Source organism: Neopsephotus bourkii, unplaced genomic scaffold (genome assembly GCF_033783945.1).
Source record: "Neopsephotus bourkii isolate Nb327-2 ecotype Australia unplaced genomic scaffold, CSIRO-AGI_Nbou_v1 NB_631, whole genome shotgun sequence".
In the NCBI taxonomy this organism is placed as follows: Eukaryota; Metazoa; Chordata; class Aves; order Psittaciformes; family Psittacidae; genus Neopsephotus; species Neopsephotus bourkii.
In genome coordinates this window covers 626,146-637,582 of record NW_026901130.1, presented here as the reverse complement: position 1 = coordinate 637,582, position 11,437 = coordinate 626,146, and positions in this window count along the sequence as shown.

Here is an 11,437-nt window from a genome sequence, read left to right as displayed (position 1 = left end):
TTTATTGTCATGAATTAACAAAGAACTAGTAAAATGTGTGAATTTATTGCATACCTAAATGCAATTGCAACATTCACTGAGTACTCACATTTTAAAAACTCAGTGATATTGCAGAAGCCCAACAGAACAGCATATAATCAGTAGGAGCATGACTTTGGGGGAATAAGTGAATGACACCGCTGAGAAAAGCACGAGGGCAAGGCAGGCAGGCAGAAGTGATTCAAACTGCCACTTACGAGTAGGCTTACACACAAGTGTTGGGAACTGGACTACTTGACTGTTTAGCTTATTTTCTTGGGAAAGGTAGTAAAAAACTAACTTAACCTTATCAGCATGTAACACCAAGCACATCTCATGTCACGCGTATGATCTGCACATCCGCTTTTACAAATCTACCCTGTGAACCCATCTTATTACGGTCGTGCATTACAACCGTAACTCATCTTTTAAGCACCCGACACCTGTCCTTGCCCTCATTGGTCGCACAAGAATGCAGACAGGCAGAACAGCGTTGCGGCCACCCAGACACCCCGAAGCAGCCCGCAGAGCTCTGCCCAAGCCACCGCCGTCTGGCTGCAGCCGCCTCAGGAAGCGCTATCCGAAGGGCGTGTGGTGGCGGCGGTCGCTTCCAGGCACCACAGCAGCGAGGGCTTCCTGTGAGCTTCGCCGCACGCTTCAGAAGCCGCCGCAGGACAGGGCAAACCCCGCCCCCCATAGCTACCACACGCGAGGTCCCGCTTCCCCCGAGCCGCCTCAGCAACAGCCGGGCTGCACCACAGCGCACCCCAAGCCGGAGGAAGGCCGTTCATTCACCCCCTCGCCGCTCTCCCCCCCCCCCCCCAGTTCTTCCGGCTCCCGCGGTCCCCGCCCCGGCTGGTCCCCGCCCCGGCTGGTCTCCGGCGGCCGCAGGCGCCCCCACCCCCAACGCGCTCCAGCCCCGGAGCCCCCACTGCCGAGCCACGGCCTCCCGCGGCCACACCTTGGCCCCATTGGAGGACGCTGATGGCAGTCAGCGCCACCCCCGCCAATCACAATGCGGCGGTAGAGCCTGCCCCAGGCCGAGAAGCCAATGAGCGCCCGCCCAGTTCAGGAGCGGGAGAAGGCGGAAGGCCTAGCCCTCGCTCAGCGTCCGCCGGGCACGGGCGCCCCGAGAGCAAAGCGAGAGGCCGCCTTCGGCCATGAGTGTCCCACGTAGCGCCCCGGGGAGGGCCCCGGCCGGCGCCGGCCAGAGCCATACGCTCCGCAGCACCGCCGCTTCGTTAGCCCCTATTACGTCATCAAAGCGCGCATTAAATCGATCCCTTTTCGATTCCCAGCCGGGTCGCGGCCCGTCTGCGCGGCGCCCCGCGGCGAGGGAAGGTGGTCCGGCCGGGTACTCACCTCGAGCACGGCCGCCCCGCCGAGCCCGCTCCGCCGCGGCCGCTTCCTGCTCCCCGGCACGCTGCAGAACGGGGCGGGCGCCGGCCAATAGCGACTCGCATTCCCGGCCTGCACCGCACTGAGGAAGTGACGGCAGCATTCACCTTTCACATGCGGGGGGGGGGGGGGGGCTGCTGGCGTGGTGTACTCTGGGAGCTGTAGTCCGCGCCTCTCACAGCACCGGGAGGGGCACGGCCCTCGGTGTTAGCGGGGACGCCGAGAGGACCGCCGGGTAGGCGGGGCTGGGAGTGCGGGGAGCGGTAGCTGTGTCCGACCCGCCGTGCCCGCCGGAGGGTGGTGTGGCCGAGGGCGGGCGGCCGCGGCTGTCCCACCCATGGCCGGGCAAGGCTGGTGTCTGGCGGCGGCGTCAGTTAAATCATCAGCGAGATCAGATTGATCGCCGCTATTATTGCCAAACGTCGGGTGGACGCGTTCGACGGCTTTAGAAATGGAGTGACATGCCCGGGCAAACAACCGCGCGGTTCGGCCGCCCATACAGGCGGCACAGTCCGGGCAGACACGTGGGTGCGCGCTGGTTGGTGGCGGGGGGCGGCCGTATCTGGTTCTGTCTGCGCAGTCTGCAGTGGGTGTTGTGCGAGGGCTGCGACCCCTAACCCGGTCTGCCGGCACAGCCCCGCACGGACCGGACTCGGGGTTTGGGGATTCTCTTCAGCTCCACCCCCGTGAACCAGCCGTCCCTGTTGCACAACCACTTTTCCATGCAAGACATGCACACTGTATTGGTTTTCTTTTATAGTTTAGAGTGGTACTGGAGTTCCCGGAGTTCTGCGAGAAGCAAGCAGTTGGGTTTGTTGATGCTCAACCAGTCCCTTCCAATTCGAGGTACTCTGCTTCCATGGTTATATGAAGTGGTGTCAGGTTGCCCAGGGGGGTTGTGGAGTCTCCCACATTGGAGATATTCAAGGCCCGCCTGGACAAGTTCCTGTGTGATGTACTCTAGGTTACCCTGCTCTTGCAGGGGGGTTGGACCAGATGATCTCTTGAGGTCCCTTCCAACCTTTGGGATTCTGTGATTCTGTGTCAAAAGCTGCACTGAAGTACTGACCACCAAGGCTGCTGGTCCTTTCCATGATGCTCCTTTCCAGCGCTGTCCTATTAACTCCAAGAATCCACAGCTGACAAAGAAAACAGCCAGCCTGCACCTAATGGCTCCTGCAGAGCTGCTGGGATACTTACCACAGAATCATAGAATGGTTTGGGTTGGAAAGGACCTTAAAGTTCATCTGGTTCCAACCTCCTGCCATGGGCAGGGGCACCTTCCACTAGACCAGGTTGCTCCAAGCACCATCCAGCCAGGCCTTGAACACTGCCAGGGATGTGGCAGCCACAGCTTCTCTGAGCAACCTGTGCCAATGCCCCACCACCCTCACAAGGAAGAACTTTTTTCTAAAGTCCAATCTAAATCTCTTTCAGTTTAAAGCCATTCTGCCTTGTCATGTCAAAACCCCCTTTCCAGATTTCTTGTCGGCCCCTTTAGGCACTGGAGCTGCTCTAAGGTCTCAAGACACCTTCTCTTCTCCAGGCTGAACAACCCAGCTCTCTCTTCCTGTCAGCAGAGCAGAGCTGCTCCAGCCCTTGGGGCATTTCTGTGGCCTCCTCTGGATTCACTCCAGCTCCCTCTTTGTGTTGTTGCCCCAGGGCTGAACACAGTGCTGCAGGTGGGGTCTCACAAGAGCAGAATGGAGGGAGAGAATCATCCCCCTTGACCTGCTGGTCGTGCTGGTTTTGATACAGCCCAGCAGCGCTTGGCTTCCTGAGCTGCAAGTGCTTCATGTGTTGTCACCAGTTTAAAATGCATTTGTCCCAATAAACCAGCATAATAATAGAACTTGTCAGACACAATGGTCATCAATTTGATATGTCCTCAATTCTATGTCAGTCATGTCCACAGAAGAGCTGCTGCACACAGTGGATACATGTCTTACAAGCTTGCCCACCTAATTCCTGTGAATTAACTTGTTTGTGAATTTCTCACTTGTTCCTATGCCACATGTATGTGATTTTTTTGCCAAGTTTATCCTCGACTAAGAATGTTAATGCCTATGAAGTTAAGGCAGCTGTTCAGTACAGAAATCCTACAGAATCAAACAAAACATAAATAATAGACATTCAATTTAATTTTCATACACTCTTTAATACATAAACTTCTAAGACTGCAGTGTTTTATAGTACAATAGTACAAGAAAGTTTTATCAGTAATTATGTTTTTAAATGCAATATAAAGAGGTTTCTTTATTTACTTTTTTCCTATGACTTCATCCATCTCATTTTACTGTCAGGTCAGGTGGGAGTTTTTTGTCCTAATAGCTTTTTAAATATAAAATTAGACTGATTGCGCTTGATCTTTTCATGTTCTCCTTTTCCTCTCTTGGGTTTGCGTTTCCCAGCATACTACCTTTAGGATTTCTGAGAGTTATGTTGCAAAACAATATGGTTTAGTTGTTAGTCTCAAAGTAACCTGGCTTACAGTGCATTTTATTTACACAAGGAGAAACAAATGTTAAGCAAACATCCAAATGATCCAAACATCCAAACATCTCTCCTGAGGAAAATTCAAATGAAAAAAGAGTTTTATAGAAAGTGGAAGCAAGGACAGGCGGCCTGGGAAGAGTACAGGGATGTTGTCTGGGAAGCTAGGGACCAGGTTAGGAAAGCTAAGGCCCAGTTAGAATTAAACTTGGCTAGGGATATTAAGGATAACAGGAAGGGATTCTACAGGTACATAGCAAATAAAAAACAGATTAGGGAGAACGTAGGCCCCCTCAGGAAGCTCTCGGGTGAACTAGCTACACAGGATTTGGAGAAGGCTGAGGTTCTGAATGACTTCTTTGCCTCGGTCTTCTCTAGCAAAGGCTCTGACCGCACCACCCAAGTCTTGGAAGGCAGATGCAGGGACTGTGAGAATGAAGACCTTGGGCCCACTGTAGGAGAGGATCTAGTTCGAGACCATCTTAAAAATCTGAACGTGCACAAGTCCTTGGGTCCTGATGAAATCCATCCGCGGGTCCTGAAGGAGCTGGCAAATGAAGTTGCTAAGCCACTGGCCATCATATTTGAAAAATCATGGCAGTCAGGTGAAGTTCCCAACAACTGGAAAAAGGGAAATATAACCCCCATTTTCAAGAAGAGGAAAATGGATGACCTGGGCAATTACAGAGCAGTCAGTCTCACCTCTGTGCCGGCAAAATCTTGGAGCAGATTCTCCTGGAAGGCATGCTAAGGCACATGAAAATCAAAAAGGTGCTTGGTGACAGCCAGCATGGCTTCACTAAGGGGAAATCCTGCCTGACCAATTTGGTGGCCTTTTATGATGGGGCTACAGAACTGATGGATAGCGGTAAAGCAGTTGATGTCATCTACCTGGATTTGTGTAAAGCGTTTGACACTGTCCCACACGACATTCTTGTCTCTAAATTGGAGACACATCAATTTGATGAATGGACCACTCGGTGGATAGAGAACTGGCTGGATGGCTGCACACAAAGAGTTGTGGTCAATGCCTCAATGTCGGGCTAGAGACCAGTAACGAGTGGTGTCCCTCAGGGATCGGTGTTGGGACCTTGTTTTGTTTAACATCTTCGTCACTGACATGGACAGTGGGATTGAGTGCGCCCTCAGCAAGTCTGATGATGACACCAAGCTGTGTGGTTCGGTTGATACGCTGGAGGGAAGGAATGCCATCCAGAGGGACCTTGACATGCTTGTGAGGTGGGCTGATGCCAACCTCATGAAGTTTAACCATGCCAAGTGCAAGGTCCTACACCTGGGTCGGAGCAACCCCAGACACAGCTACAGGCTGGGCAGAGAAGAGATTCAGAGCAGCCCTGCGGAGAAGGACTTGGGGGTGCTGGTCGATGAGAAAATGAACATGAGCCAGCAGTGTGCGCTTGCAGCCCAGAAAGCCAACCGTATCCTGGGCTGCATCAAAAGGAGCGTGACCAGCAGGTCGAAGGAGGTGATCCTGACCCTTTATTCTGCTCTCGTGAGACCTCACTTGGAGTACTGTGTGCAGTTCTGGTGTCCTCAACATAAAAAGGACATGGATCTGTTGGAACAAGTCCAGAGGAGGGCCACGAGGATGATCAGGGGACTGGAGCACCTCCTGTATGAAGATCGGCTGAGAAAGTTGGGGCTGTTCAGCCTGGAGAAGAGAAGGCTGCGTGGAGACCTCATAGCAGCCTTCCAGTATCTGAAGGGGGCCTATAGGGATGCTGGGGAGGGACTCTTCATTAGGGACTGTAGTGATAGGACAAGGGGTAATGGGTTAAAACTTAAACAGGGGAAGTTTAGATTGGATATAAGGAGGAAATTCTTTCCTGTTAGGGTGGTGAGGCACTGGAATAGGTTGCCCAAGGAGGTTGTGAATGCTCCATCCCTGGCAGTGTTTAAGGCCAGGTTGGACGAGGCCTTGGGTGATATGGTTTAAGTGTGAGGTGTCCCTGTCCATGGCAGGGGGGTTGGAACTTGATGATCTTAAGGTCCTTTCCAACCCTAACCATTCTGTGATTCTATGATCTTTATCTGTGTCTTGAGTCCAATCTGTGTTAGCCATTTGTATGGTTAAAAGCACCCAGTGTTGTTTTTTCCTTTTCCAGAAACGCCTCAGTGACACTCTGGAGAAATCTGTCTTCATTAAGATAACCTGGTACACTTCTGGACACAAAGTTCAGCTGAGTTCGGGAATAATACTAAGAACAGATGTTCTGTTCCACCTCTGGGCTTCTCACGTCGGTGCTGCACAAGGCAGAGAGCATCCAGCCAGACTAAGTGTTGGTTCCCTCTCCCAGGGAAAGCCGTAGTAAACAGACAAAAATGAGCACTGAACTCATTGTAGGAAAGCGTGAATCATATGTTTTCCATCTTCAATAAAGAAAACCCTTCTTGTCTGAAGAAATGAAGGAAATAATAAGCTGCAGATGTGAAACCAAGTATTCAGAAAGCGTACTTATGTGCAGGATCGATGAAATAGTTATTTTGCAGAAGCGGTTGATCCAGGTTATGACTGAAGGCCAAAAAGGACTGTTAGCTTATCTAGGGCAAGTAGGTAGCAGGCTGTGACCTACACCCAGCTTTCTGGAGAGTTCTGTCTGGCTCACCAGATAGGTTTGGAAGCTGCTGAGTGCATGCATTACACACCCAGGTCTCCCACCACGTTGTCCCACATGAAGGCCAAAGGATTCGCTCAGGGAGGTGCAGAATCTAGTTAGCTATGATATGGCCCTTTGTGGTAGTATTAAAACAAGTCTTACGAAATCAACTGCACATTCCTGTAGCGATATTAATCATTTGCAAGAAATTTATATCAGACAACTCGACACGTCTCCATTGTACAGTGACCTGTTCTGTGCCTGAAAAGCCTTTACTGTTATGCCCAGAGCAAGCCAGATGTGTGCTATTACACAAGAAAAACATATTTCTGCAAAGCCCCTTTGATAGGTATGCCTAGTGGAACAATACCAGTGACTGTTTATAAAAGTTTGAAGGAAAATAACCATGGATTGTGCCTCTGACAGAGAGCTATTCTGGTAGTCCTCCTCTATACTATTTCAAGAAGGAAGGGAAGATAAAAGGATTTAATGGAAGCCAAAACATTTCTTGTAACTCAATTGTGTAAAAACACAATTGAGAACTGTAACATGCTGAACAGGGTGTGTGTTTGTATCGACCCAGTGTTATCGGCTGCCCTACAAGCTCCACGCCAAATCTGATTGCCTTTGTGCAAGTTTTGTGTTTGTGACTCCACGAAGATCAGCTGACCAGTGAAGTTAGGGAGGTCAGTGTCCGGTGAGTGCTGCAGGAGAGGGTGGTTGAATTCTGGTGTTCTTATGCAAATATTTTCCCATATTTTATTTTAAATATCTGAAGAAGAAGCAAGTCTAAGGAATTAAGTGTCCATCAGTCTTAAAACCACAGTGATTTTGATTCTTCAGAATTATGAGAAGCATACCTAAAAGAATCGCATGGTGGCTTACTGCTTAAATAACAATAGGGTGAAGTACTTTGCTATCTTTTCCTCCTATCCCAGAATATAGAATCACAGAATTATAGAACAGGTTGGGTTGGAAGAGTCATTTAAAGGTCATCTAGTCCAGCTCCCAGAAAAAATTCAGCAGGCCTTGGCTAGATCAGTATTTTCTGGGAAACTTCTTAAGGAAAACCTTTGCTAGAAAGTAATCTGTGTTACTTGTTAAAATACATACATACCATGGCATTTTTGTATTGTATGCATTCTGCATCATGATTAGAAAAAACATACACACACACAGTTTATAAAGATTTCATATATGTAGATACTACGTCTTCAGATGTAACCCAGATTTTCACAAGGAAATATGTAACCTGATTTGAAAAAGTGGTTTTGGGGGGGTTTTTTGATAGCAGTGAACATAGCACATCAAGACATGAAATGTGGTTTTTTTTTTAATCTCTTTTTAATAATCCATGGAAATCTAGAGGGTCTGAAAAAGATTAAAGCTAAACTGGAAAAAAAAGGCTTTGACCTAGCCCACTATCAGTGCTGCAGTTCTATGTATTGCACTTTCAGAAACACTAGCAGATAATCTGAGATTACTCCTTCTTTCAGGCCACATAATCTTCCTAGAAAACCATAGACCTATGGACTATATTATTGCTGGGAGAAATTACGTCTGACTGATAGGTGCATAAAATTTTCACTGTAGATGAAAGTTTACTTCAGAAGCTGGGGACAATCAGAGAAACGTCCCACATGCAGTTAAGGTAATGTCAAGAGCAACAAAAAGTTGGAAAATCAGGCAACCTGGAAATGATTCTTCACAGCATCTAGGGGAAGACTTTTTCCTTCAAGAAGTATTTTCTTTCTGGCACAGCCTTGCATCCATTAAGTGCATCTTCCATCCGTGCAAGACCATGTGTGCTACGTGGCACATTGACTGCAACTGTGCAGATTATAACAGCAACTTCAGTCCTGCCTTTGCAGGCACACAGATGAAGCAGCTACCAAAGCACATGTGGTCCTGTTGGAGCATCCACCCTCTGTTCTGTCGTTTAAGTTCTTGAGAGCAGCCTCATGCACAATCCACACCATAAGCCTCAAGCAGTGCCTGAGCTGCTGACTGCACAGCATTTTGCCTGAACCATGGAGAATGAAGTCCTGCATTTGGCTTCAGCACAACTAGATGTTTGAAATGCCAGGTGGTCCTTTAATTATGCATTTTGTAACTTACCTTGAGAACATGTAAAAGAGTCGAAAAACAATTTATCATTAACTTAAAACCTTTACAAGCAATACATCATTAAAAATCTCTGCAAAAAGTGGAATATAATTGAAAAAGCATTTATTTTTAATTATCACTGTTATTACAGTCATGGGATCACTTATGCATTTAGCTTTTTGATCTGTCCCTCCTTCTGAATGCCTGCTAGCTCTGTTGGAGACAATGTCCTGCAGCTTTATTGCCATGGTTTTTGAAGTGCTACAAGGTTTTTCACATCACATTCATATTTTGTTTCCTCTTCCTGGGGCTTTACAGGAAATCTGGCAATGATTGTGATGCAAAGTCAGCACAAATGTCTGCTTTGTTTTAATTTGTTTATTTTCCTTTTTTTTTTCAAACAAGAAAAAGTTGCAGTTTAGAGGCCTGCATGAAATGCTGAAGGTCACAGACAGTTGTGGAAGCTGCTCAGCTCTTCCGACATGAGACACTGACTCTGGGCTCTACTGGGGATACCACCAACTCCTTACATCCAATTCTTAAAGACTTTAAGAATAATAGCCAGTAAATAATATAAGGCATGCATGACTAATGTTTTGAACATGTCTCCTGCTAAGAGACAACCATTAAAAAAGTGAAAATAGAGGTCAGTTAGAGATGAGGACTTAACCAAAGTAAAATGCCAGCCTGGTACTCATCTCTCCTGTAGTTCTACAAAAATCCTTACAAATGAGCAGCCGTGAAAGCTTTTGTTGACTGGAGAGGTGTTGAGGCATAACATTATGACTATTTCTTGTCAGGATCAGAACTCACTTTTCAAGTTCCACAAGCTGAACCAGCGCTTTTGGAAGGGGCTGAGGAGACTCAGAAGTGGGTGTTGCTGTTACTGCCTGTAATAAGAGAACACAATATGAAGCCCATTCAGTGTGAATTCTCAGGCAAGCCAGGAGGTCCATCTGAGCACATGTGACCATATGAAATAAGGGAGAGCACATGTGACCATATGAAATAAGGGAATCTCACAGCAGCAGCCAGTAGTGGCTGCGTGAATTTTGCAAGGCAGATTTTTTTGTGTCTTTTCAGTGCAGTGGCTTGTCCAGGTGACTTCCAAAGGCATCCTCAGGCAAAATGTCGTCATATCTTCTCTGCTCTCACTTATCTTTCTTTCAAACACTGAGTTATTTCCTTTGTGTTGAGTTCTGCACCCTTCATTATGGAATGCTGTTACAGTTCTACTGATTTTGACTTTTCCCTTAACCACCCAAACCCTAGGAGACCAAAGCTATAGGAAAAATAGGAAGATTGACAGTGTAAAGGCAGCTCAGATACAACAGTCTCCAATCTTTGCTGGCCCATTGTCAGCATAATACAGCAATAATACCCTATATTCAAGATTTTACTTTTTCTTCATTGTTACCTTCAGGAACAGCATCTGCAGAAAGTAAAATGTAGGACTGTAATGTCAGATTAGGGACTTCTGTTATACATATGTCATTCAAAATACACAAGAAGAAATGTGTGTTAATGACTGTAATTTTCAACAGAAATGTGAACTCTTCAGGAGAATGGGAAATACATGGAAATACAAAGCTGGTGACTTTAGGTTTTTGACCGGTTAATATGAAGTTATTACAGCTACATTGTATCTAGTATTAAAACTATTCCAGTCTATTTATCAGTGAGAATGTAGCACTTCCACAATGTGTGCAGTTATCCAGCTGGCTGTAGGCATAGCTGTTACGGTCTGAGTGTGGGTTGTAGATACCAAATAGCTGTATAGCAGTAACTGGACTGTGGCTGCTGAATGTTTAATAAAGTACTATCTCCTGAAGGCACAGCTTGTAAGCCAGTATAGCTTTGTTAACAGAACTAAAATCTAGGCAGGGCTGAATACTAGTCACTATTGCTGACTTTTAAATAATGGAACTGAGAAGCAACAGGAAAGGTGTTACTGTACGATAGCTGGTATGAGGTCCTCCTCACATATCAAATGATGTTTCCTGATATAAATCAGATAAAGATCTGACTCTTCCAGACTTCAACCAGCATTAAAAGATCAGAAGGAGACAACCAGTCTGTTCAGGCTTTGATTGTTGCAAGCATATGTATTAGCACAGCTCTCCCTCTGCTTTTATGTGTAACACATATAATAAACAGTTCAGTTCTTCTACCAGTCCTCAGAAGGCCAGTATTGGCTTACAATATTTCTTTATCTACAGAGACCATATGAGGTCTTGTGTTTGGAGTTTATTATTGTGCTATGAGGCCCCTTTTTTGTGAAAGTGGTTTTTACTCATGGTGGGAGTAGATGGCTGATATCCTCAGCTTCCTGTGTGCTGCAGTAGCAAAGTATATTTTGGGTAAAAAGTGTCCCTTAGACTTATCTACTTTTTATTTAATCTGCAAATTGTTTCAGGAGTTCACAATTTACTACTTAGAGTGCTTTGATGCTGAAGTGGTAGCTGCTTTTGGACTTCTGGGATATACAGAACAGTAGGAAGTGGTTGATTTAGCCAGATGTACCTTCATTATACATGGTGGCACACTCACATACTCTTGTCCTAAGAAGGGCAAACAAGACTTTTTCCACAGTTCAGCATTCCAGGACTATGCTATCTGAAAAGTCTCCAAAACAGATAACCTCAAATATCATGTATTTGAAGCCATAATTAGTTTAGTTTGTCAGACTCCATTTAATGTAAAACAATCTCCACTATGCACTTGGCTATCTGAATCTGTCCCTAAGCTCTCTTAACATTTCTTGCAGACCATGATGTTTGCAGCCACTGTTGTACTCTCAGGAA